This window comes from Bufo bufo, chromosome 6 (genome assembly GCF_905171765.1).
Source record: "Bufo bufo chromosome 6, aBufBuf1.1, whole genome shotgun sequence".
NCBI classification, from domain to species: domain Eukaryota; kingdom Metazoa; phylum Chordata; class Amphibia; order Anura; family Bufonidae; genus Bufo; species Bufo bufo.
This window is the reverse complement of record NC_053394.1, coordinates 386,319,838-386,347,338: the sequence shown is the minus strand read 5'-3', so window position 1 is coordinate 386,347,338 and position 27,501 is coordinate 386,319,838. Positions and strand designations below refer to the sequence as shown.

General features: G+C 45.7%; 1 protein-coding gene and 1 long non-coding RNA gene across 2 annotated transcripts in view; both read left to right on the top strand.

Annotated features, from left to right (window-relative positions):
- The window catches only part of LOC121003515, a gene marked incomplete at its 5' end in the record, with an annotated part of 1,598,977 nt that overhangs the window by 746,502 nt on the left and 824,974 nt on the right, over positions 1 to 27,501 (top strand).
- On the top strand, positions 24,153 to 27,296 carry LOC121003610. The gene is made up of 3 exons (XR_005779552.1): positions 24,153 to 24,207; positions 24,524 to 24,618; positions 27,240 to 27,296. It is a non-coding gene; the product is annotated as an uncharacterized LOC121003610 (long non-coding RNA).

Below are 27,501 nucleotides of genomic sequence, written 5' to 3'. Positions count from 1 at the left end.
GTGGGAGCACATGTTGCGAGTAGTCAGGGACGCGGCCATGAGACTTGTGAGGGAGACATAAGTGATGAACAGACATTAGTGGATGATGATGTAGCTGATCACATGTGGAAGCCGGTTGAAGAGGGGACATCATCATCAGGGGGTGAGGGTGGCAACAGCCCCACGAAACAGCAGCAGGGTGTATCTTGTCAGGAAACAACTAGCAGTGCATGGGTTTATAAAGGCAGCGGCAGACACTCAGCATGGATTGTTAGGCATAAAATGCCATACTTCACAGTGTGGGAAGTTTTTATTAAGTCGCTGGAGGACGTTAGCGTGGCAGTATGCAGGATATGTGGGCAGAAGGTGAAGCACGGTCAGGGTGCTAATGTTGACGCCAGGGCCCTGCATCAACACATGGAGCGTCACCATAAAGTGACCTGGGAAAACCCTGGCACTAATGTAGTGATACAGCCTGATGCAGCAACCGCTACATCTCCCAGCGACCCGCACCCCTTCTCCAGCAGTCAGGGCTCCTCAACCTCAGCAGAAGAAATCTGAGGTTCCTTCCTTTTCTCTATAGCTCCTGATGCTCCTCCTCCTCGTCATGTGTTTCGCCAGCAATCAATTACCGAGGCGATTGCAAAGAGACAACAGTATGTGTGCACTCATCCAACGGCGCAGAAGCTGAACATGCACTTGGCCCAGTTGCTGGTAATACACTCCCCCCCTTTCCATAACATGGATTCTGAACATTTCAGAGAACTGATGGCTTGTGCCCACCCAAGTGGAGAGCCCCAGGCGTCAGTACTTCTCTCCGTTTGGAAATGTAACTATGGTCAAGCACAATATATTTTATGTCCTTTACAACCCACTAGGTAAATGTGTCAACTTAAGCATGTGATGGCAATGCTGCTTCTGCGTTGTAATCGTGGGGATTCTGTGCCAATGTCCTCCTCTGCCTCCTTATCCTCCACCTTGTCCTCAGCCTCCACTATAGGCCCAGTTTAGAGTGGTCCTCCAGCATACCACCTTTGCAAAGCACGGTGTTGTCACGTGGTTCTGCACCTGGTCAGTCTGGGTGTACAGAGCTGAACTACTCTACGTCATCAACCAAGAAATCGAATCCTGGCTGTCTCCTTGCAAATTGGAGAAAGAAACCATGGTCACCATTAACGGGAAGAACATTCTGCCCGCGTTGCATCAGGGAGGGCTGACTCACGCGCCCTGCACTGTGTACGCACTTCAGCCACTCTTACCGTCCAAAATAAACCCTCCTTGAGCTGCAAAGGCAGAATGATATTCCCCTACATTGCCTCATATGCAACGTTTCCACATGTTGGACCAACTTTATGAGCAGAGGAAACCTATGACCGAGTTTTAGAAGATACAAACAGACAGGACTACTCTTGGTGTAGCTTTGACGTTAGACAGTGACAGCTCATGCGTGGAACCTGACGTTTGCTCAGGCCCTTTCAGGAGGCCACTTTATTTGTCAGTCGTCAGGACTACGGGATGAATAATATTATTCCACTCCTACACGTCCTGGAGAGGATGCTGATAAATCTGACTGGCAAGGGGACATTAGACTTGGCGCCTACATCTGAGCCCTGTGGAAGCTAAACTGGAACAGGAGGAAGTCGAGGAAGAGGACATAAAGTCCCAGGAATTCCATACAGAAATAGGTGGTTTATCTGCCTAAGAGATAGGAGCATAAGGAGTTAGAGGGCGACGACGCAGATGACCCCGACAGACCGTGGCAGTACGCAGTAGAGATGGAGACAGGAAGTCCCTCTGAGTCCCTTGTGCAAATGGCCAGACACATGTTGAGTTGTTTGTGTAGTGACAGCAACATTATCACCATTCGGCACAGGGATGACTACTGGCTTTCCACAATGTAAGACCCTCACTACCAGTCCAAAATGGGGGCCTTTTTTACACCTTCTGAGAGGGATGATAAACTCAACTGCTGTTGATACATTCTTTGTAGTTGGTTGGTTGCTGTCTATGTGCGCCATCACCCATCCTCACGAAGGTCTAACTAGGAGGACCCTCTGAGCTCACGCTCCACTGCCCTGACTGATGGAGGGAATAGCAGCACCAGCTCCATCAGCAGCAACTTAAGTCTTAAGTCTCTGATAAGAACTTTTCTTCACCCACCTACTGAGTAAACCACCCAGCAGCAGCAGAACATGGAGCAGAACTGGAACCAGCAGGTGGTGGCATACTTGGACTGCACCCTGTCACCCCAGATCCAAGATCCCCTGGACTATGGGGCAGCCAAACGTGAATTGTGGCCGCATCTGTCCGAGTTTGCCCTGGGCAATCTTTCTTGCCCGGCCAGTAGCGTGGCATCAGAGCGGGTGTTTAGTGTGGCAGGGGGCATAGTTACCCCAAAGAGAACTCACCTTTCAACACAAAATGTTGAGAGACTGACCTTTATAAAGATGAATCAGGTGTGGATCAGCCAGGATTAAGTTATTCTGGCAGTAATGATCTGACTGTAATGTGCTGCTACACTGGAACATTGTGACAAATGGCCCATTACTTCTGGCCAAGTGCTTCAGCCACTCTTCTGATGCTGCCATCTGCCACAGCTGTTGCCCCCCTCCCCACTCTGTCCAGGGGCCACTATATAGTGAGTCTTGATGCTGTTGCCACCCTCCTCACTCTGTTCTGGGGCCACTATTGTGACTCTTCATGCCGTTTCCACCCTCACAAGTCTCTTCTGGGGCCACTATTGTGACTCTTCATGCTGCTCCCACCCTCACCAGTCTGTTACGGGAACACTAGTGCCCCTCTTTGGCCATGTGGAAATCACCATCTATTTTTCCCTTCTTCTGATCTGTCAGAAGAACAGAAAAATAACAAAAAAGAAAAGGGGTCCTGATGATTGAGCATCCATAAGGCCTCTATCACACAGTCAGTATTTTGCATCAGGATTTAATTATGATTTGGAAGCCAAAAGCAGGAGTGGGTCCAAAACATAGAAGACATGTAGATTTTACCATCACATATTATCTCTGTTTTGGACCCAATCCTGTGTACTGACCTTATGATAGAGGCCATTGAAGTCCTGCATGCAGGACTTCTTTTCCATCTAAATAAAACAGATTTCAGACACAAATGGTCAAAATGTATACAAATTGAGCATTTGGCCTCTATCACACAGTCAGAATTCTATCATGATTTGGAAGCTAAAAGCAGGAGTGGGTCCAGAACACAGAAGACAGGCAAATACTTCCTTCATGTGTCTTCTCTGTTTTGGACCCACTTCTGTTTTTGCCTTACAAATACTGATCAAATGCTGACGGTTTGAAGGCGGAGGCTCAAAATATAGGATCCGCTTTTTTTGGCTGTTCTTCTGACAGATCAAAGGAACGGAAAAATAAGCAGTGATATGAACACAGCCTGACGGCTGACACCTCCCCACTGTCATGAGGCACACATCGGGCATCCCATCTGCATCCAGCAGTGCCGGATCCGGTGAGTTGCGGGAGGCTGTTCTCTGTGAGAGTAGACTAATACAGCAGCACATACCTCGTACATCCAGTGACGTCTCCTCTGATGTAGACATTCTCATTCCTCATCTTCTCCATTCAGACCAGACCGCCATGATGACTTCTTTCAGCCATCTCTTGTCTCTGCAGAGTTTGACAGACATCCTAGTTTCCCATCATCCTCCTCCCTTCTGAACACCCCGTCCTGCCACCCCCAGTACTGTGCCCGCTGTGCTCCCCAATACTATACTGCAGAAACAGATACCCCCCTGAAAATATGAGCACCACACAGACAGTGCCCCCTCCAATAATTATTGGCAAACAGTGCAGAAAAAAAATAGCTTTGCCCAGCAAATAGAGTCCCTGACACTAATAGTGTAAACAGAATGTCCGCCAAAATAATGTTGGTAAGCTGATACTGTGCCAGGGTGCCCCCCACAGTACTAGTGCTCCCAAATGTCCCACCAATAGAAATCATTATCTGCCAGAGAGCACTTAGTAGTACTAGTGCCCCCAACAGTAATAATTTCCCCATTGTGCCCCAGACATAATAATGCTCCCCTAGTTTTCATGTTTCCCATAGTCTCCCAGTTGTACTAAAGCTCAACATAATGCCCCCGGTAGTAATAATTCTCTTTGTAATGTGTGCCAGTACAAAAAGTACCCCTTATAATGTGTGCCAGTACAAAAGTACCCCTTATAATGTGTGCCAGTACAAAAATACCCCTTATAATGTGTGCCAGTACAAAAAGTACCCCTAATAATGTGTGGCAGTACAAAATTACCCCTTATAATGTGTGCCAGTACAAAAATACCCCTTATAATGTGCGCCACTACAAAAAGTACCCCTTATAATGTGCGCCAGTACAAATAATGCCTTGTTGTGTGGGAATAAAAAAAAAATACTTCTTCTTAGTGCCTGTAGTAGAGACAATGTCCCCATAGTGCACCTCATAATGTGTGCCAATGCCCCCTACTATGTGCCAGTACAAAAAATAAAAATAAAACCCAATTGAACAAAGGTCCCCATTGTGCCCCCATAATTTGTGCTAGTATAAAATACTCCTATATAGTGCCCCAACTATAGTGCTCCTATAGTGCTTCTACCCTCATCCCTATAGTGCCCCCCATAAAATTCCCCTATAGAGTTCCCCAAGTGGATATCCTCTCCTCCCTTCCTTATAGAACCCGAATAATGTGTGCCAGTATAAAATGCCCCTATATGATGTCCCCCAGTAGATGCCCCCATAATGTATGCCAGTATATAATGCCACTATATAGGGCCCCCAGTAGATGCCCCCAACCGCTGCCTTCTCAAACAGCTGATTGGTGGAGGTCCTCAGTGTCGGCCCCCGCCGATCAGATGCTGATGATCTATCCAGAGGACAGATCAGTAAAAAAACACTGCAGAACCCCTTTAAGTGAAATATACAGCCCCCCCCCAGTCCATACATAATACACATAAATGTCTTGCTTGCAAATACATACAACTCAGCTACACAGCCATTACACACATACAGCACTGCTATATAAACATATTGCTGAACTACATAAACCTTACGCAATACAGCCCTGCCCAACTACTTAAACATTACACACATACAGCTCTGCTATACAACCATTACACACATACAGCACTGCGACATACACACTGGAATTACAAACTGCACAGCAGAGCCCTGCACACACAGAGCAGATAAACCTGGTTATGTGATTTCCATGACTCCTCCCACACATGATCACATGGTCATGACATCACCACAGGTCCTTTACTTCCTCCTGCAGCACAGCCCGGTGCCTGACTCCTCCCACACATGATCACATGGTCATGACATCATCACAGGTCCTTTACTTCCTCCTGCAGCACAGCCCGGTGCCTGACTCCTCCCACACATGATCACATGGTCATGACATCACCACAGGTCCTTTACTTCCTCCTGCAGCACAGCCCGGTGCCTGACTCCTCCCACACATGATCACATGGCCATGACATCTTCACAGGTCCTTTACTTCCTCCTGCAGCACAGCCCGGTGCCTGACTCCTGCACTTGGTGGTAGAAATAAAAACACCCGACCGTCCATGGTGAAGGATTGTCAGAGGAAGAGGAGGACACGCGCTGCCTAAGTAAGTGGAACACTCTCCAGCTCCACACCCTTAAAGGGGTCCTCTCACTTCAGCAAGTGGCATTTGTCATGTAGAGAAAGTTTATACAAGGCATTACTAATGTATTGTTATTTTCCATATTGCCTCCTTTGCTGGCTGGATTGAATTTTCTATCTCATTATACACAGCTTGTTTCCATGGTTACGACCACCCTGTAATCTGTTAATGGTGGTCGTGGTGCACATTATAGGAAATAGCACCATCCTATGTGCGCTTCCATGGTCCTGGCCACCAGAAAGGGCTTTTTCTTACAGTGTGCAAACATGACCACCACTGATGGATTGCAGGGTGGTCGTAACTATGGAAACGAGCAGTGTATAATGTGATAGAAAGATGAATCCAGAAAGCAAAGGAGGCAATATGGACAATCACAATACATTAGTGTCTTGTATTAACCTTCTCTACATAATAAAGGCCATTTACTGAAGTGATACAACCCCTTTAATGAGATCTGGCACGGAGCAGCCTTCAGGATTTTGAAGCATTCTGGTGGGATCCAGCCGCACCCTGACAAATGTGCAGAGAAGTGGCCGGACAAATCCCATTGGGATCAGCGGTTTTCGTCCGGCCGCTACTCTGCATGTTTTCCAGGTTGTGTCCTGATCTCTGCCGCTCCCCATTATAGTGAATGGGGCTGGTGGGTGTCTGGCAGCTTCTGGCAGTGTCAGATCTGGACATCTCCGACAGGAGAACAGCCGGAGACAGGAAACGCTGCTGTGAAACAGCCTCAGGCTCCGCAGCCGGAAAGATCCGCGGCTCCTAGAGAACAGGTACCAGGAAGGAAACGCGCAGAACATGATGCCCCTGTTGTGGGGGGCGCTGTGGATGTCCATGTGTCCCATTATTGTTATAATGCTCTCCCTGATGTGCCCTAGTATTATAATTATAGATAATTCTATATACAGTCACATATAATAACATCACCCCCTCTCCCCAGCCTCCTCCAACATGCAGTCCCATGTAAACATCATCACTCCCTTAACATGCAATCCCATGTAAATAACATCCTTTCCTTCAGCCTTAACATACAGTCCCAGTTAAATAACCACAACCCCCAGCATTCCTCTGGCTCTCACACGAATCCTTCCCTTCACTTACCTCTCCTCATGTAGCAGACCTCGCCACTGCTTCTTCCCCAGGACTTCTCTTCACTGCAGAGCGTCATCCTCTCCTGCACTGGTCACATGATGGTGACATCATCGCAGGTCCTCAACCACTGCCTTCAGCACTGATCACATGAACTGTGATGTCATCACAGGTCCTTAAGCTCTTCCAATGCATTAGATTCAATTGTATTGCTGTCCTGAGGATACAGTTGTATCTATCTGGCAGGCAGTACATTTGGGGCCGGAGACAAAACATCTGGGGCTCAGGCCCCGAATGTTTTAACCTAGCAATGCCCCTGCCTTTCTGTAAGTGTGATTTACTCCTCCTTATCTTTTCTCTAAGCTCCAGAGCTGAAAACAAACATAGTGTGAAGTAAGGAAATGGACATAACAGCAATACAGTGGTGGCAGGTTTCACAGATGTGATATGTTCCCTGCTTCTGAGTGAAATGCATCTAGCTGTGCAACTGAAACAGGGAATAGAATGTCCCAAAAATACTTTACGGGAACCCAAAAAATAAGCACAGCGATTATACAAACTTTATTGGAAACATTCTACATTTTTCAAACCAGCACCTGGATCTGAATACTTTCATATTAACCGCCTCCGGATCGCCTAACGCAGGATCGCGTTCCGGAGGCGGAAGCTGCAGGCAGAGTCACGCATATACGCGTCATCTCGCGAGACGCGAGATTTCCTGTGAACGCGCGCACACAGGCGCGCGCGTTCACAGGATCGGAAGGTAAGCGAGTGGATCTCCATCCTGCCAGCGGCGATTGTTCGCTGGCAGGCTGGAGATGCGATTTTTTTTTAACCCCTAACAGGTATATTAGATGCTGTTTTGATAACAGCGTCCAATATACCTGCTACCTGGTCCTCTGGTGGTCCCTTTTGCTTGGATCGACCACCAGAGGACACAGGCAGCTCAGTAATAAGTAGCACCATACACCACTACACCCCTCCCCCCCCCTGTCACTTATTAACCCCTGATCACCCCATATAGACTCCCTGATCACCCCCCTGTCATTGATCACACCCCCTGTAAGGCTCCATTCAGATGTCCGTATGTTTTTTGCGGATCCACGGATACATGGATCGGATCCGCAAAACACATACGGACCTCTGAATGGAGCCTTACAGGGGGGTGATCACCCCATATAGACTCCCTGATCACCCCCCTGTCATTAATCACCCCCCTGTAAGGCTCCATTCAGAAATTTTTTTGGCCCAAGTTAGCGGAAATAGTTTTTTTTTTTTTTTTCTTACAAAGTCTCATATTCCACTAAAATAAAATCTCACATGAACTCACCATACCCCTCACGGAATCCAAATCCAAATAAATACCCCACATGTGACCCCATTTCGGAAAGAAGACACCCCAAGGTATTTGCTGAGGGGCATATTGAGTCCAGGAAAGATTGAAATTTTTGTCCCAAGTTAGCGGAAAGGGAGACTTTGTGAGAAAAAAAAATAATAAATCTATTTCCGCTAACTTGTGCCAAAAAAATAAAAATTCTATGAACTCGCCATGCCCCTCATTGAATACCTTGGGGTGTCTTCTTTCCAAAATGGGGTCACATGTGGGGTATTATACTGCCCTGGCATTTTAGGGGCCCTAAAGCGTGAGAAGAAGTCTGGGATCCAAATGTCTAAAAATGCCCTCATAAAAGGAATTTGGGCCCCTTTGCGCATCTAGGCTGCAAAAAAGTGTCACACATCTGGTATCGCCGTACACAGGAGAAGTTGGGCAATGTGTTTTGGGGTGTCATTTTACATATACCAATGCTGGGTGAGATAAATATCTTGGTCAAATGCCAACTTTGTATAAAAAAATGGTAAAAGTTGTCTTTTGCCGAGATATTTCTCTCACCCAGCATGGGTATATGTAAAAAGACACCCCAAAACACATTGCTTTACTTCTCCTGATACCAGATGTGTGACACTTTTTTGCAGCCTAGGTGGGCAAAGGGGCCCACATTCCAAAGAGCACCTTTAGGATTTCACAGGTCATTTTTTACACATTTTGATTTCAAACTACTTACCACACATTAGGGCCCCTAGAATGCCAGGGCAGTATAACTACCCCACAAGTGACCCCATTTTGGAAAGAAGACACCCCAAGGTATTTCGTGATGGGCATAGTGAGTTCATGGAAGTTTTTATTTTTTGTCACAAGTTAGTGGAATATGAGACTTTGTAAGGAAAAAAAAATAAAAAAATCATCATTTTCCGCTAACTTGTGACAAAAAATAAAAAGTTCTATGAACTCACTATGCCCATCAGCGAATACCTTAGGGTGTCTACTTTCCGAAATGGGGTCATTTGTGGGGTTTTTCTACTGTCTGGCCATTGTAGAACCTCAGGAAACATGACAGGTGCTCAGAAAGTCAGAGCTGCTTCAAAAAGCGGAAATTCACATTTTTGTACCATAGTTTGTAAACGCTATAACTTTTACCCAAACCATTTTTTTTTTTTTACCCAAACATTTTTTTTTTATCAAAGACATGTAGAACAATAAATTTAGAGAAAAATTTATATACGGATGTCGTTTTTTTAAAAAAAATTTACAACTGAAAGTGAAAAATGTAATTTTTTTGCAAACATTTCATAACATTTCGATTAATAACAAAAAAAGTTAAAATGTCAGCAGCAATGAAATACCACCAAATGAAAGCTCTATTAGTAAGAAGAAAAGGAGGTAAAATTAATTTGGGTGGTAAGTTGCATGACCGAGCAATAAACGGTGAAAGTAGTGTAGTGCAGAAGTGTAAAAAGTGGCCTGGTCATTAAGGGTGTTTAAGCTAGGGGGGCTGAGGTGGTTAAAGGGAACCTGTCACCGGGATTTTGTGTATAGAGCTGAGGACATGGGTTACTAGATGGCCGCTAGCACATCCGCAAAACCCAGTCCCCATAGCTCTGTGTGCTTTTATTGTGTAAAAAACCTGATTTGATACATATGCAAATTAACCTGAGATGAGTCCTGTACGTGAGATGAGTCAGGGACAGGACTCATCTCAGGTTAATTTACATATGTATCAAATCGGGTTTTTTACACAATAAAAGCACACAGAGCACATTTTTTTGTATAACCACATATACATTATCTGTATAAGCGCCACCTGCTGATTGTTCAGGGGTGTTGGGAGTTGGACCTCTACATTGAGCTCATATTGAAGACCTATCCTGAGTACATGCCGGAGAAACCCTTTAATGACCGCTGTATTTCGTCATGCTGCTTGTTAAAAATAAATCTATTAAACTACAACATCTGTGAGGAGCTGCCAAAAACCAAATCTGCCAACACAATGTCTGTCTAGATAGTAATAATAATCTTTATTTCCCCCCTCGCCTATGACAGCACCCATGGATAGCATCCGCCCCCTTCCTCAGGACAGGAAACAGGAAGCACAGCCTCTTCAAAAGGGAGGTACAACCCCCAACATGCCAGTTCTGTTTCCTGTCCTAAGGGACAGGGTGGATGCACAGCATGAAGAGACAGAGCTGCGGGAGCCCCTTGGTTTTGTTACCCGTGGGAGGAGGGCCTACCCGAGCGGCGTAAGCCTTCCTTGGAAGCCGCTGCTGAAGCCTGGACCTCTGGACTCCCCCTCGTTCCGGTCACTCCCCCGTCGGGGGCCGCCCTGTGTGTCCCCAGCACGGCGAACCGCTGCGGCCGTGCTGTATGTTCGGCTGCGGTCTGACGTTCGCGCGGGGCGCGACGCCATCACTTCCGGGTAGGTCAGGCCGGCGCTGACGTCATTAGTTGGCGCCGGATCCTGGCCTCCGGATTCTGCAGAGGGAGGAGGCGTGGCCTTGGGCCGGAAGAGGAGGGTGTCGGTACGCGCCCGGCAAGTTCAAATCCAGCCAGCTCTCACTGCAGGCTGGTGTTTTGGCCTGCAGTGACCTCCATAGACGAAAGCCAGTGGCAGAAAATGGAGCCCACACAGCGCGCAGAACCCACTGAAACCACCAACGATTCCTTGGTACCGGTGGGGGTAAGAGGGGTGAATGCCCTGCTTTTTTCATTCATTTCAGATCTTGATGGGAGTCTTTGTTTATTTTATGTGTTTAGACTTCCAAAGAGAAAAGGGGGTCAAGGTCCAGGGAGCGGGGCTGTGCTATTTGCAAAGGAAAGCTACCGTCCGGTTGGGGTAAACCTGCCTGCCAGGCCTGCGTGATCAAATTGTTGGAGGATGAGGCCCCTTCTCTCTTGTCAAGCCTAAAAAAGATTATCAAGGATGAGGTTAAAGAATCAGTGAAGAAGTCCTTGAGTAATCTACTTGAAGATCGCCCTTGCACTTCCACTGCTGTCTCTAATCCCGCTTCAAGTGATCAGGAGTTGTTATCGGGATTAGAGGAGGAGGGAGAACTTCCGTCCTCGGATCACTCCCAGGATGAGCAACTGGCAGGGAGACCTCTGTTCCTTCCAGAGAACATTAATTCCCTAGTCGGGATCGTCAGGGCAACTATGGGGCTTGACGATCAGGCAGAACCCCAGTCCATGAGAGATTCCATGTTTGAGGGCTTAGGGCCTAGGAGGCTGAAGTGTTTTGATGTATATGAAAACATAACTTCGGTAATTAGGAGTGAATGGAGTAGGCCAGATAGAAAATTCTTTGTGCCGTCTGCCTTAAAAAGGAAGTATCCCTTCGAAGACAAAGCCTCAGCTGACTGGGATAGAGCCCCGAAGCAAGATGCTCCGGTAGCAAAAATCTCTAAGAGAGCAGCACTCCCGTTTGAAGACTCGGGTACTCTGAAGGATCCAATGGACAGAAGAGCCGAGGTCTATTTAAAGAAGAACTGGGAGGCGACAGCTGGCTCATTCAGGCCCGCTATAGCCGCCACTTCTGTTGCTAGGTCTTTAAAGGTTTGCATGAAGGAGATGGAAGAGCAAATAAAGATGGGAGCACCCGTGGAACAATTGCTCTCGTCATTTCCAACTCTGTATAGTGCCATGGACTTTTTAGCAGATGCCTCAGTGGACTCCCTGAAGCTGTCAGCGAGAGCCGCAGCTCTTTCAAATTCCGCCCGCAGAGCGATTTGGTTAAAGGATTGGAAGGGAGATGCAGGTTCAAAGGCGAAATTGTGTGCTATTCCCTGTCAGGGGGAATTTCTCTTCGGGCCCACGTTGGACGATCTGCTGGAAAAGGCTTCTGACAGAAAGAAGGGTTTCCCTTCTATGTATCAGCAGCCTCCTAAAAAGCCCTTTCGTTCTCAGGCATCCAGATTTAACTTCAAGAGAAGAGAAACTCCCAGACAGTCTGGTAACGCGGCTAGAAGGAACAAAGGGTTTCTTTTTTCAGGAGGAGAGGCCTCTAAAAAACCTCCGCAATGACGCCAGACCCCCGGTTGGAGGTCGTCTCTCCCTCTTTGCAGAGCAGTGGCGGAAGATCTCGAACAGCCCTTGGATTCTTTCAATCATTTCAGAGGGCTATTGCCTGAACTTCCTAAGAACTCCTCCAGAGAGCTTCGTTTTGACGGACTATCGCTCCAGCCCAGAGAAGCTAGAAGCATTAAGTCTGGAGATTTCGGATTTACTGAAGAAAAGGGTCCTGCAGGAGGTCCCAGCTCAAGAGAGGGAGACGGGATACTATTCAACGCTTTTCCTTGTAAAGAAGCCAAATGGCACCTTCCGTACTATAATAAATCTGAGGTTGCTCAACAAATACCTGGTGTACGAGAGGTTTCGTATGGAGACTATCAGTTCCATAATCCCAAATTTATTGCCAGGCTGCTACATGGCGACCCTGGATCTCAGGGACGCTTATTACCACGTTCCAATCCATCCCAGTCACCAGAGGTATCTAAGGGTAGCAGTTCAGTTCCCGGACAGACTCCTTCATGTACAGTTTCGGGCCCTGCCGTTTGGGTTGTCTCAGGCACCCAGGCTTTTCACAAAGATTGTAGCAGAGATGATGGCTCATCTGAGGGAGGAGGATCTGATTGTCATTCCCTATCTAGACTATTTCCTCCTTCTCTCTCGAGATCCAGATCAATTAATCGATCAGATTTCCTGGTTCAGGGAGGTGCTGGTGAAGTTGGGTTGGGAGTTAAATCTCCAGAAATCCAATCTTGTGCCAAGCCAGATATGCACCTTTCTGGGGCTACTCCTCGACTCCCAGAAACAAACGTGTTTTCTTCCAACACGGAAAATTTCTCTGCTAGTCTCCAGGGTTCAGGACATTGTAGCCCGCCACTCCATCTCTTTAAGAGAAGCTATGTCAGTTCTAGGCCTAATGACGGCCGCAATCCCGGGGGTGGAATGGGCCCACTTCCACTCGAGGTCACTTCAATTGCAGATCCTGGGGGTTTGGGACAAAGATCCCCAATCCTTGGATTCTCTTTTTTTCCTTTCAACCCAAACGTTAAACGATCTAGAATGGTGGACGGTGCCTTCCAACCTTCAAAAAGGAGTCCCTTGGTCAAGGAAGGATTCCCTTACTCTGACTACGGATGCAAGCCCTTGGGGTTGGGGAGCTCACACAGATTCTCTACTTCTGCAGGGGCAGTGGAATCAGGAGATAGTTCCCAAATCTCACAATTTCAAGGAGCTTCTAGCGATCCTCATGGCCTTGAAGAGGAGCCTCCACCTCTTAAAAGGCAGAAATATTTTGGTCTACTCAGACAACATGACGGCAGTAGCTCATATCAATCGTCAGGGGGGGACCAGATCTCCAGACCTAATGTCCCTCACCAAAGAGATTTTCGAGTTAGCAGAGGGTTTCCTTCCATCAATCAGAGCAGTACACTTAAAGGGAAAGGAGAATGTGACGGCGGATTTTTTGAGCAGGAATTGTGTTCGACAGGGGGAATGGTCCCTGAATCAACAGGTCTTCAGCGACATTGTGGCTCTTTGGGGTCTCCCGGTGGTAGATCTCTTTGCCACAAGGGGAAACAGAAAAGTGAAAAGTTTCTTCTCTCTGTCCCCATTAGAGCGGCCCACGGCGGTGGACGCATTGGCCCAATCATGGAGAGTAGGCCTCCTGTACGCCTTCCCTCCTATAAAACTACTCCCAAGGGTCCTGAGGAAGATTCGGGAGGAGAAGGCCCTAGTAATTACTATAGCCCCCTTTTGGCCCAGGAGGGTCTGGTTTTCCTGGCTAAGGAGGATGTCAGTAGCAGATCCCTGGGTACTTCCTGTCTTCCCGGGGCTACTAGTGCAAGGGCCGATACTTCATCCAGAGTTAGAGAGCCTGCACTTGACAGCCTGGCTGTTGAGAGGCGGATCCTAGAGATGAAGGGTCTCTCTGGGGAAGTGATAAACACCCCCTTGTCCAGTAGGAAAGCTGTTACTTCTAAGATCTATTTGAGGGTTTGGAGGGCCTTCCTTAGATTTGCAGATAAGCCAGTTAATGTCTTGGAGCCCCCCGAGTTGCCTCTAGTCCTTAACTTCCTCCAGGAGGGCTGGAATAAAAAACTGAGGCCTAGTACTTTGAAGGTTCATATCTCTGCCTTAAGTGCTCTCTTTGAGTATAAGTTAGCAGACCACCCCTGGATTAAAAGATTTGTAATTGCAATTTCTAAACTTGCTCCCGTCCAGAAGTCTAGAGTTCCCCCCTGGGATCTAAATTTAGTCTTGTCTGCCTTAACCAGGGATCCCTTTGAGCCTATTGAGGATATCTCAATAAAGATCCTAACCTATAAATTTAGTTTTTTTGCTAGCCATTACTTCAGCTAGAAGAGTGAGTGAGATATCGGCCTTCTCAATCGAGAGACCATATCTTAATATTTTAGAAGATAGGGTTATTTTATCTCCTGACCCTGCCTTCCTTCCAAAGGTTTCATCATCCTTTCACCGGTCTCAAGATATAGTTTTGCCTTCCTTCTGTTCCTCACCCAAGAATCAGAAGGAAAGGGAATTCCATTGCCTCGATGTTAGAAGGTGTCTAATTCAATACCTTTCTGCCACTCAGGACTGGAGGTCGTCCTCTAAACTTGTGGTTTCTTTTCAGGGACAGAAGAAGGGCTCCCCTGCTTCCTCTCAGTCCATTGCCAGATATATAAAACAAGCCATTTATCTTGCATACTCCTCTAAAGGGGTTCCTCCTCCTGCCGGGTTTGGAGCACACTCAACAAGAGCGGTGTCTACATCCTGGGCAGAAAGAGCTTCCGCTTCTATTGACCAGATTTGTAGAGCTGCTACGTGGAGTTCTTCTCATACCTTCTTTAAGCACTATAGACTGCAGCTTCCTTCACAGGAAGGTTTAGGGTTTGGGCGTAAAGTCCTCCAAGCAGTTGTCCCACCCTAGATAATCTCGCCTAGATATCCATGGGTGCTGTCATAGGCGAGGGGGGAAATATAGGATTACACTTACCGGTAATCATTTTTCCTTGAGCCTATGACAGCACCCGCCTAATACCCTCCCAAATAAAATAAATAAATAAATAATAAAAAAAAAATATATATATATATATATATATATATATATATATATATATATATATGATATACGTGTGTGTTTACATATACTTCTATGTACACACGGATATAAGCATTTGTTCTGTTGTAGATTTGTTGTGGTGTAGTCTGGTTTTTGTCTCCTTAGTTCTTGGAATAGGACTGGCATGTTGGGGGTTGTACCTCCCTTTTGAAGAGGCTGTGCTTCCTGTTTCCTGTCCTGAGGAAGGGGGCGGATGCTATCCATGGGTGCTGTCATAGGCTCAAGGAAAAATGATTACCGGTAAGTGTAATCCTATATTTCCAGGACGTCTTCCATGACAGCACACATGGAGGGTGTCCTTATGTACCTCTCTAAAGGGACAGGAAGCACAGAGGTTAAAAGCCCCTCCAACTCCAGTGTTCTTCCTGTCCCTTACAGGTCAGCAGCCAACAGAGAGGATCCCTGTTATGGGAAAAAGTTTATGCTTTGGCAAAGGAGCCCAGGATAGGACTGGGGGGATTATGCCTCTACTCCCATCCCTGGACTGGATTGCTCGGCTAGCACCCCTTAATGGGATCCCCTGGCCTTACTAGTACCCATTGAGGCTGCGGGGTCTGGTTGCGGTGTCCGCTTCCTCTCTGGAGAGGCTCTCGGCTCCGTACTGCATCCTCTTTCTCCGTCTGCGTTTCACGTGCAGGGCGCAGCCATATTGAGCGCTGTCCCTGAAGTATCACTTCCTGCTACTTTTGCGCGCCTCTGCAGTATCACTTCCTGCTACTTTTGCGCGCCTCTGCAAGCCAAGTGACGTCCTCTTGTTAGATTTCCGGTGAGAGGGCACGCTGGAATGCCTGGCGCGGTGGGGATGGCCTATCAATGCAGGAGTCCCCATTTGGAATGGACTCACATTATCCATTTTGGGATTTTCCTGTAGGATGGAGTCCCAGAAGAGGGAGAAGCAGACTGGCGGCGGAAGGGGGCAGGACTATAAAGGTATGGTGGGAAATCAAATGTTTGTGTACTCCACCATGGAAGGTCCTGTGTCTGGTCGGTTTGTTTTGTAATTTCAGGATGATAAAGATGTGGTGCATAAAAATCCTTCTGAACCTAAAAAGAAAGTGAAAAGATGCTATAGTTGTGCTAAGAAGCTGGCAGAGTCTTACTTTAAACAACTTTGCAGCTCTTGCATTGATAAATTGATAAAAGAACAGCCATCTTTATCAGCTTAAATTACGAAGATTATAAAGGAGGAAATACACCCCTCAGTGGTCAAATGAATGCCAAAATCTGTTCCGCAGTCTCATGTTAGAAGACCTAGAGCTGATATGGACTCAGATTTAGAGGATGGATCCACTAGTAACATTAGATCAGAGGGAGAAATTGATGATATTGAGGAAGATGAAATTGCTTCTTGTCTTGCGGAAGAGGGGAAAAAGTATATTTTTTTTCATCCGAGGATTTAGGCTACTTTCACACTTGCGTTCGGAGCGGATCCGTCTGGTGTCTGTACAGACGGATCCGCTCCTATAATGCAAACGCTTGCATCCGTTCAGAACGGATCCGTCTGCATAACAGTTTTTTTCAGATCTGATTTTTCACTTCGTGAAAACTCAGATCCGACAGTATATTCTAACACAGAGGCGTTCCCATGGTGATGGGGACGCTTCAAGTTAGAATATACTAAAAGAACTGTGTACATGACTGCCCACTGCTGCCTGGCAGGTGCTGCCAGGCAGCAGGGGGCAGTCCCTCCCTCCCCTGTATATAACTCATTGGTGGCCAGTGCGGCCCCCCCTCCCTCCCCTGTATTTAACTCATTGGTGGCCAGAAAGTGAAAAGATGTGTGCTATAAGCAATGCGCCGGACAGACCTTTCACTTACCAGTAGGAGGAGCGCAAGGGAGGGAGGGGGGGCCGGCCGCACTGGCCACCAATGAGTTAAATATAGGGGAGGGAGGGAGGTGGGGGTCTGCCCCCTGCTGCCAGGCAGCAGGGGGCAGTCATGTACACAGTTCTTTTAGTATATTCTAACTTGAAGCGTCCCCATCACCATGGGAACGCCTCTGTGTTAGAATATACTGTCGGATCTGAGTTTCACGATCTAACTCAAATCCGATGGTATATTCTAACATAGAGGCGTTCCCATGGTGATGGGGACGCTTCAAGTTAAAATATACCATCGGATTGGAGAAAACTCTGATCTGATGGTATATTAATAGGGACTCCTGACTTTACATTGAAAGTCAATGGGGGACGGATCCGTTTGCAATTGCACCATATTGTGTCAACGTCAAACGGATCCGTCCAGACTTACAATGCAAGTCAATGGGGACGGCCAGGCGGACACAAACGCTGCAAGCTGCGTTCGGGTGTCCGCCTGCTGAGCGGAACAGAGGCCCAACGGTGCAAAACTGAGGCATTCTGAGCAGATCCGCATCCACTCAGAATGCATTGGGGCAGTACTGATCCGTTCGGGGCCGCTTGTGAGAGCCTTCAAACGGAACTCACAAGCGGAACCCCGAACGCAAGTGTGAAAGTAGCCTTAGACGTTCTCATTTCTGCTGTCTGTCAGACAATGGACGTAGAGGAAGTCACCCAACCTCGTCTATACAAGACAAGATGTTTGGTGGACTAAAAGCAAAAAAGAAAACGCTCTTTCCAGTAAATGAAAATCTAAAATTACTCATATTGGAGGAATGGAAAAGGCTTTACATATCTTGTGAGTTTAAGAATCGTCTAGCCTTTAATGCAGAAGATACAAAATTGTGGGTGGATACCCTGAAAATTGATATACTCATTGCAAAAGTAATTAAAAAAAAAACTCCTTGCCCGTTGAGCATTCCTTGCAACTTAAGGACACTATGGATAGAAAAATAGATGGTGCTGGAAAGTATCTTCTGCATTGATCAATGCAAATATTGCCGCTACTTCACTGTCTGGATTGTTATTTTTATGGCTCTCCCAACTAGAGAACCATCTAAAGATGAAAAGCTCCAGGGAAGAAATTCTGGAGTCCATTCCACTCTTAAAAATGGCAACTGCGTTTGTCTCTGATGCTTCGGCGGAATCTATTAGATTTGCTGTCAGAGGCAGTTCCCTTTCACATTCCTCCGGACGAGCATTGTGGCTTAAAACTTGGTCTGGGGACATTCTGTAAAAAAAATAAGCTTTGTACTATCCCATTATCTGGTACTTATGTTTTTGGCCCTGTTCTGTATTCTATTCTGGAAAAGGCTACGGACAAAAAGAGAGGGTTTCCAGGGGCCAAAAATAAAAAGTCCCAGTCCTTTCGGAAGCCAGGACTATACGTCTCAGTCTTACAGAGGCAAAGGTAAATCAGGAAGGTGGAGGAAGACTGAAAACCTTCATCCATAGTGGAAAGAAATTACTCACAATACTTGGATTTTAAAAACAATGGAGAAAGGATACAGAATAGAATTTTTATATCCTCCACCAAGGAAATTTGTTGTGACACATTTCGCTCAACCAGAACAGAATTCTGCAATAATGTCAGATTTGGAAAAACGATTCAGTTTACAATCCATCAAGCCAGTACCTCCAGAACAAATCGGTCTGGGACACTACTCGAGAATTTTTTATTTTTTTTGTAAAAAAGCCAAATGGGACATATCGATCCATTCTAAACCTAAAGATACTGAAATAGTGGGTGAAATATCGAAGATTTAAATGGATTCAATAAAATCTGCAATTCAGTGTATTTGTCCAGGAGCGGTAATGTGCACAGTGAACTTTAAAAGACGCTTATTATCATGTCCCAATATTTGAGATTTGCGGTTCTGAAGGATTCATCCATTCAACATTTCCAGTTCCAGTGTCTACCCTTTGGCCTATCCTCAGCACCAATAATCTTTTCAAAAATAGTAGCAGAAGTCGTGTCCTGGTTGAGGAAAGAAGAGGGTATAATAATTATACTTTATCTGGACAACTTCCTATTGACAGCTCCATCTGCCACCATTCTAATGAGACAGCTGGAATTTACCTTGATGAGTCTCTCCCGCTTGGGATGGATCATAAACCTAGAAAAAATCGAACCTTATTTCAGAAACGAGGAAAAATTTTCTTAGGCACCCTATTGGACTCAGAAAAACAACGTTCATTCCTGCTGGTAGAGAAACAGGCAAAGATGTGCCAGGAGATTTCCTTATTCCAAAGGAAAGAAGTCTGGTCTATAAAAACGGCCATGAAAATCCTGGGGTTAATGACGTCTTGCATGGCCACAGTCCCCTGGAGTCAATTCCATTCAAGACCTTTTGCAGAAAACAGTTCTTAATTGTTGGAACCGAGATCTAAATTCTTTGGATCAGAAGATCCGCATCCCAAAGTCGATAAGACAGAGTCTTTTTCATGGTGGATAGATCCAGAGAACTTCTCATTGGGATTTCCATGGACTTTAGAACCTCAGATTCTAGTAACAACGGATGCCAGCAAGTCGGGCTGGGGAGCCCAGGTGCAGGACTTATACTTTCAGGGTCCCTGGGGTCGCAATCTCTCTCACAGGTCCTCAAACTTCAGGGAGTTGAGAGCAGTCTTGGAAACTTTCCTAAAAGCGGAGAGTCTTCTAAAGGGCCTACATGTACGGGTTCTCTCAGACAACATTGCAACAGTATCCTTCCTGAAACATCAAGAGGAGTCAAGATTTCCACCCCTTCAGCATTTATCAGACCGGATATTCAGCTGGCTAGAGAAAAATGTACTGTCAGTCTCAGCAATCCACCTGAAAGGAGAGAAAAATGTAACTGCAGATTTCTTAAGCAGACATTCTATATGTCCATGGGAGTGGTGTCTCAAAAAAGAAGTATTTCATCTACTTTGCAAGAAATGGGGGACTCCTCAATTGGACCTCTTTGCCGCCAGAAAAAATACTCTTCTTCCCTTTTACTAAATCTGTGGGACAGACCAGTGGCAGTAGATGCTTTGTCTCAGAGTTGGGATATGGATCTGGCCTATGCCTTCCCGCCTTTTCCTCTAATTGGGCCAATCCTGAAAAAGCTGAGGTCAGAACAAGTAACTCTGGTCCTAATGGCTCCATATTGGCCAAAACAAAGCTGGCTCCCAATTCTAAAGAACTTGGCATTGGAGGAACCCTTTTTTCTTCACCCAGACGACGACCTATTGTCTCAGGGACCTCTTTGGCATCCACAAGTGCACAGGTTGAAGCTGGCAGCATGGATTCTGAAGAACAGATACTAAGAGCCAGGGGCCTGTCAGAAAGAGTTATAACAACCATGCTACAAAGTCACAAGAGGGTTACTTCTGCCATCTACGGTAAGATTTGAAAGAAATTCCGTTCTTGGTTTGTTTCTCTTCACAAAGAGTCAGTTTCCCCTTCTATTCAGGACATTCTAGAATTTCAGCAGGAAGGTTTTGACATGGGTCTCAGGCCCAGTACTCTAAAAGTTCAGATTTCAGCTTTTGAGTTGGTTTCTTGACTTCCCTCTAGCAGGGCACAATTGGATAAAAACATTTTCTCGTGCCATCTCCAGAATCCGGCCTCTGGTTAGAAAGTCAGTTTTTCCTTGGGACTTGTCACTAGTATTGGAGCACCTATGTAATCCTCCTTTTTGAAGCTTTAGAAACTGTAAAATAAAAATGCTCTCTTTCAAAAGAGTATTTCTAGTGGCCGTAACATCGGCAAGGAGAGTAGGAGAGATACAGGCTTTTTCTTCAAGAGAACCATATATGAGGATTCTGGATGACAGAGCAATCTTAAAATTATACCCAGCCTTTATGCCATTTTTTTTACAGAACAGAAGAATGCAAAATAACAATGTTTTCATACTCTAGATGTTCGTCGTTTAGTAATACAATATTTAGAAGTCACTCGCCCCTTCAGGAAAGATTCAGCTTTATTTGTACAATTCGCAGGGAAGAATAAGGGAAAACAAGCTTCAAAATCCACTATTGCAAGATGGATTAAATCAACAATCCAGCAAGCTTAGGCTGCGTTCACACGGGCGAGATTTCCGCACGGGCGCAATGCGGTAGGTGAACGTATTGCACCCGCACTGAATCCCGACCCATTCATTTCAATGGGGCTGTTCAGATGAGCGGTGATTTTCACGCATCACTTGTGCGTTGCGTGAAAATCACAGCATGCTCTATATTCTGCGTTTTTCACGCAACGCAGGCCCCATAGAAGTGAATAGGGTTGCGTGAAAATCGCAAGCATCCGCAAGCAAGATTTTCACGCACGGTTGCTAGGAGACTATCGGGATGGAGACCCGATCATTATTATTTTCCCTTATAACATGGTTATAAGGGAAAATAATAGCATTCTGAATACAGAATGCATAGTAAACTAGCGCTGGAGGGGTTAAAAAAAATAATAATAATAATTTAACTCACCTTAGTCCACTTGATCGCGAAGCCCGGCATCTCCTTCTGTCTCCTTTGCTGAACAGGACCTGTGGTGAGCATTAATTACAGGACAAGGACCTTTGGTGACGTCACTCCGGTCATCACATGATCTTTTACCATGGTGATGGATCATGTGATGACCAGAGTGACGTCACCAACGGTCCTTTACCTGTAATTTATGCTCACCACAGGTCCTGTTCAGCAAAGGAGACAGGAGGAGATGCCGGGCTACGCGATCAAGTGGACTAAGGTGAGTTAAAATTTTTTTAATTTATTTTTTTAACCACTCCAGCGCTATGCATTCTGTATTTAGAATGCTATTATTTTCCCTTATAACTGTTATAAGGGGAAATAATACAATCTACATAACACCGATCCCAAGGCCGAACTTCTGTGAAGAAGTTCGGGTTTGGGTACCAAACATGCGCGATTTTTCTCACGAGAGTGCAAAACGCATTACAATGTTTTGCACTCGCGCGGAAAAATCGCGGGTGTTCCCGCAACGCACCCGCACATTTTCCCGCAACGCCCGTGTGAACCCAGCCTTATACTTCCCAGAATAAAGACTGCCTATTCAAAGTCACAGCCCATTCTACTCAAGCAGTGGCTGCTTCTTGGGCGGAAAGAGCTAATGCCTCACTGGAACAAATCTGCAGGGCAGCTACCTGGTCTAGTTTTCAAACCTTCTACAGACTAGACCTAACTACTAATAGAGACCTTCTCTCTCTCCATACTCTTCTCTTCCCATCACTCTGGTACAAGTTGATCTTGGTCTCATCTGTCCATAGGATGTTGTTCCAGAACTGTGAAGGCTTTTTTAGATGTCGTTTGGCAAACTCTAATCTGGCCTTCCTGTTTTTGAGGCTCACCAATGGTTTACATCTTGTGGTGAACCCTCTGTATTCACTCTAGTGAAGTCTTCTCTTGATTGTTGACTTTGACACACATACACCTACCTCCTGGAGAGTGTTCTTGATCTGTCCAACTGTTGTGAAGGGTGTTTTATTCACCAGGGAAAGAATTCTTCGGTCATCCACCACAGTTGTTTTCCGTGGTCTTCCGGGTCTTTTGGTGTTGCTGAGCTCACCGGTGCGTTTCTTTTTTTTTTAAGGATGTTCCAAACAGTTGTTTTGGCCACGCCTAATGTTTTTGCTATCTCTCTGATGGGTTTGTTTTGTTTTTTCAGCCTAATGATGACTTGTCTCACTGATGGTGACAGCTCTTTGGATCTCATCTTGATTCCAAATGTAAATAGCACACATGAAATGAACTCTGAACCTTTTTATCTGCTCATTGTAATTGGGATAATGAGGGAATAACACACACCTGGCCATGGAACAGCTGAGAAGCCAATTGTCCCATTACTTTTGGTCCCTCAACAAGTGGGAGGCACATATGCAAACTGTTGTAATTCCTACACCGTTCACCTGATTTGGATGTAAATACCCTCAAATTAAAGCTGACAGTCTGCAGTTAAAGCACATCTTGTTTGTTTCATTTTAAATCCATTGTGGTGGTGTATAGAGCCAAAAATGTTAGAATTGTGTCGATGTCCCAATATTTATGGACCTGACTGTATGTGGACATCCTCCATGTGTGCTGTCATGTCAGACTCTTTGAAAACTATATTTACCGGTAAGTCTAAATTCTACTTTATGTATCTCCAACATATTCAGCGGCATTTTACAATTACCCGGATAACATAGGACCTGTAGAATCCTCCACTTCTCCAGCACTGAGGCTCCTGTGGTCTCCTTCAGTCTGTTTACATCACTGCAGCAACAGTATTAGTTGGAGCTCCGATGGTGGTATGTATATCACCTGACCATTAAGGCCTAGGATGGTCTATAGCGGTCACGTGCTGTTCATACTGGCATCACTGATGACGTCTTCTATTGGCTGTAGGGTCATGTGAAGGTGTGACATACCATGAAACTGCCTTGACCTCACACATGTTTCGATCACTGTAAAAAGAGAGCACAACATCTACACTTTATTGTCTCCTCCGATGTTTCAGTTTACATCTTCTCATCTTCTCTCCATTCAGGTTCCTACAATATAGGATCCGCTCAGTGGATATCTTCTATATAAGACCCTTTCCTGATTGATTCATCAAGGATGGACAGGGACAAGATGGCTGAGAGGATAATAAATCTCACCCTAGAGATCCTCTTCCGGATTACTGGAGAGGTGAGAGATTCTGATGATGTCACATTACATCATCTTATCTATGTTACTAACAGATGGACATGACTGGAGAGGTGAGGGACTCTGGAGATGTATGGAATGATATTTATTACTGTGTCTCTCCATAATCAGGACTACATAGTAGTGAAGAAGACCTCTAGTGAGCGCTGTCAGGCCCCTCTGTCTGAAGGATGGGGAAGAACCCTTAGCCCAATGACAAGGCCTCCACCTCACCCCCCGATACATGAGGAAATCAATAGAGAGAAGATCCTAGAACTCACCAACAAGATGATTGAGCTGCTGACTGGAGAGGTGACACTGCTGGGAATGCTGGGACATTATACAGGAACACTATGAAGGGATCTGGGTGATGACTGTAACATTGTGTCGTCAGGTTACTATAAGGTGTCAGGATGTCACCGTCCATTTCTCCATGGAGGAGTGGGAGTATTTAGAAGAACACAAAGATCTGTACAAGGACGTCATGATGGAGGTTCATCGACCCCTCACATCACCAGGTAATAGACATGACTAAATACACACGTCCTCTCATTATCTGTATGTAAGCAATGAATTCCGTCACTGGATATGTTTCCTACAGTTAAGGAAGAGAGACGAACACCCGAAAGATGTCCCAGTCCTCTTCTTCCACAGGATAATTCAGAAGAACATTACTATGTCCCACAGGATGATCAGGTAGATGGTTATAAGGGCATCCTGATGGAGGATCACCGGACCCTCGCATCACCAGGTAATAGACATGACTAAATACACACGTCCTCTCATTATCTGTATTTAAGGGATGAATTCAGTCACTGGATGTGTTTCCTACAGGTAAGAAAGAGAGAAGAACACAGGAGAGATGTCCCAGTCCTCTTCTTCCACAGGATGGTTCAGAAGAGCATCACAATGTCCCACAGGATGATCAGGTAGATGGAGATAAGGTCTCATGAAATGTTTCATGAGATCTGTAGAAGGCTGTGAAGATCTTGTGTTCAGTCTTGTTTTATCCACCAGTATTATGTGTTATCCTTGTAATGTCTATGGTCAGCTGTAATCCTGCCATCTCCACCTTTCTTCTTATTCATGTTGTCTGGTTCTTCTCACAATTTTCTTCCTGTACAAACTTTTAAGATGGCATTCTCTGTGAACGGCTGCAGATCTTTTGTGGTTGCACAAGAGTGGCACAACAGTTTGCACTGTGGCCCTTAGAACTGTAGTTACACCACTGTGTCCTTACACTATAATCAGTGATAATCAGGGTGTTCTAGTGATGATAGATAATCCGTTTTCACCTCTCCTGTGCTCTCACCTGTCCCTTATACTGCGTACAGTATCTTCATGCCTGCAGTCATCCCAGAACTGGTAGACAGAACAGAAAGACAGCATTAAAGGGTTTGTTCAGGAATAAGTAACTTTTCACATGTGTCCGCAGCCTCTACTATGGAAAGAGTCATACATGCCTGCTATCCTTAGCTTTGGTTATGCACGCTGGCTCCATTATGTCCATCTTCCAGTAAATGTTGTTTGCTTCCTCGCCAGCACAGGCATGGTCCCCTCCTTAACTGCAGCCAATGACTGGCTTTAGTGGTGATGTGTTTCTTGTGGACATGTTACCCTTGAATCCAGTCATTGGCTGCAGCAGAGCAGATAATTATGCCCATTCCGAGGAGGTAAACAAGCCATAGACCGAAAGAACTTTGGCTTACCGGCTTCACAGCCCTGGGGCGGCCAGCAAGGGCAACAGGTGCACAAACAATGTAATGTTATATACACACAATGTAATGTTAGGGATGGAATATAAGGGCTACTCTCCCTGCATTGCAAACTACTGGTTGGAATAATGATGCAATAAGATTGGATTTACAGTGAGGAACAGAAGTATTTGAACACCCAGCGATTTTGCAAGTTCTCCCTCTCAGAAATCATGGAGGGGTCTGAAATTCACATTGTAGGTGCATTCCCACTCCGAGAGACAGAATTAAAAAGGAAAATTCAGGAAATCACATTGTATGATTTTTAAAAAATGTATTTGTCTTGCACTGCTGAACATAAGTATTTGAACACCTGAGAAAATCAGTGTTGATATTTGGTACAGAAGCCTTTGTTTGCAATTACAGAGGTCAAACGTTTCCTGTAGTTCTTGACCAGGTTTGTACACACTGCAATAGCGATTTTGGCCCACTCCTCCACACAAATCTCCTCTAGATCTGTCAGGTTTCGGGGCTGTTCTTGAGCAACACAGAGTTTCAGCTCCCTCCAAAGACATTCTATTGGATTTAGGTCTGGAGACTGGCTAGGCCACTCCAGAACCTTGATATGCTTCTTACGGAGCCACTCCTTGGTTATCCTGGCTGTGTGCTTCGGGTCGTTGTCATGTTGGAAGACCCAGCCACGACCCATCTTCAATGCTCTGACTGAGGGAAGGAGGTTGTTGCTCAATATCTCACAATAAATGGCCCCATTCATCCTCTCCTTAATACAGTGCAGTTGTCCTATCCCCTTTGCAGAAAAGCACCCCCAAAGCATGATGTTACCACCCCCATGCTTCACAGTAGGGATGGTGTTCTTGAAAAGCAACTCATCCTCTTTTTCCTCCAAACACGACGAGTGAAGTTTAGACCTAAAAGTTCTACTTTGGTCTCATCTGACCACATGACTTTCTCCCATGCCTCCTTTGGATCATCCAGGTGGCAAACTTCAGATGGGCCTGGACATGTGATGACTTGAGCAGGGAAACCTTCCGTGCAATGCATGATTTGAAACCATGATGGCGTAGTGTTCTACCGACGGTGACCTTTGAAACTGTGGTCCCAGCTCTCTTCATGTCATTGACCACCTCCTCCCTTATTAGTGATACCCCACGAGGTGAGATCTTGCATGGAGCCCCAGTCCGAGGGAGACTGACAGTCATCTTTAGCCTCTTCCATTTTCTAACAATTGCTCCAACAGTTGATCTATTTTCACCAAGCTGCTTGGCAATTGCCCCGTAGTCCTTTCCAGCCTTGTCCACAATTTTGTCTCTGGTGTCTTTTGACAGGTCTTTGGTCTTGCCCATGGTAGTAGTTGGTGTCTGACTGACTATGGGGTGGACAGGGGTCTTTAAAGAGCTCGGACAGGTGCTACTAAGTTAGATTAATGAGTGGAGTAGAGGTGGACTTTTTAAAGGCACAGTAACAGGTCTTTGAAAGCCAGAATTCTTGATGATTGCCAGGTGTTCAAATACTTATGTTCAGCAGTGCAAGTCAGATAAATTCTTTAAAAATCATATAATGTGATTTCCTGAAAAAAAAAAAATGTATTCTGTCTCTCAGAGTGGGAATGCACCTACAATGTGAATTTCAGACCCCTCCATGATTTCTAAGTGGGAGAACTTGCAAGATTGCTGGGTGTTCAAATACTTCTGTTCCTCACTGTATACAGGAGACCTGCAGATATTTGGGTCAGATAACTCCTGCTGTCCAGTCGTTTTTGGTCGCCTTTTCAGGTCATATAAAACCTTCCACACGACTTCTCCAACCGTCTGACTTCTACAATATTTGTTTCACAGCTTGTGAATCCGGGTGAAGAACTGAACAATATTAATCCTACAGAGACATATGTGAGGGGTGATGAGCAGAGTACAGAGGACATTCCTACAGATAACCGCCCAGGTGAGTAGTAACCACTAAGTAACGCAGAGAAGACTCACAGATTCTACTCCTTCACTGGATGATACAATTTTATGTCAGTTTTTTCAGCGTTATATTCACCGATTCAGCTAAAATTCAAATTAAATATGGATGCAAATGTGACAGCGTTAGAGGTGATAT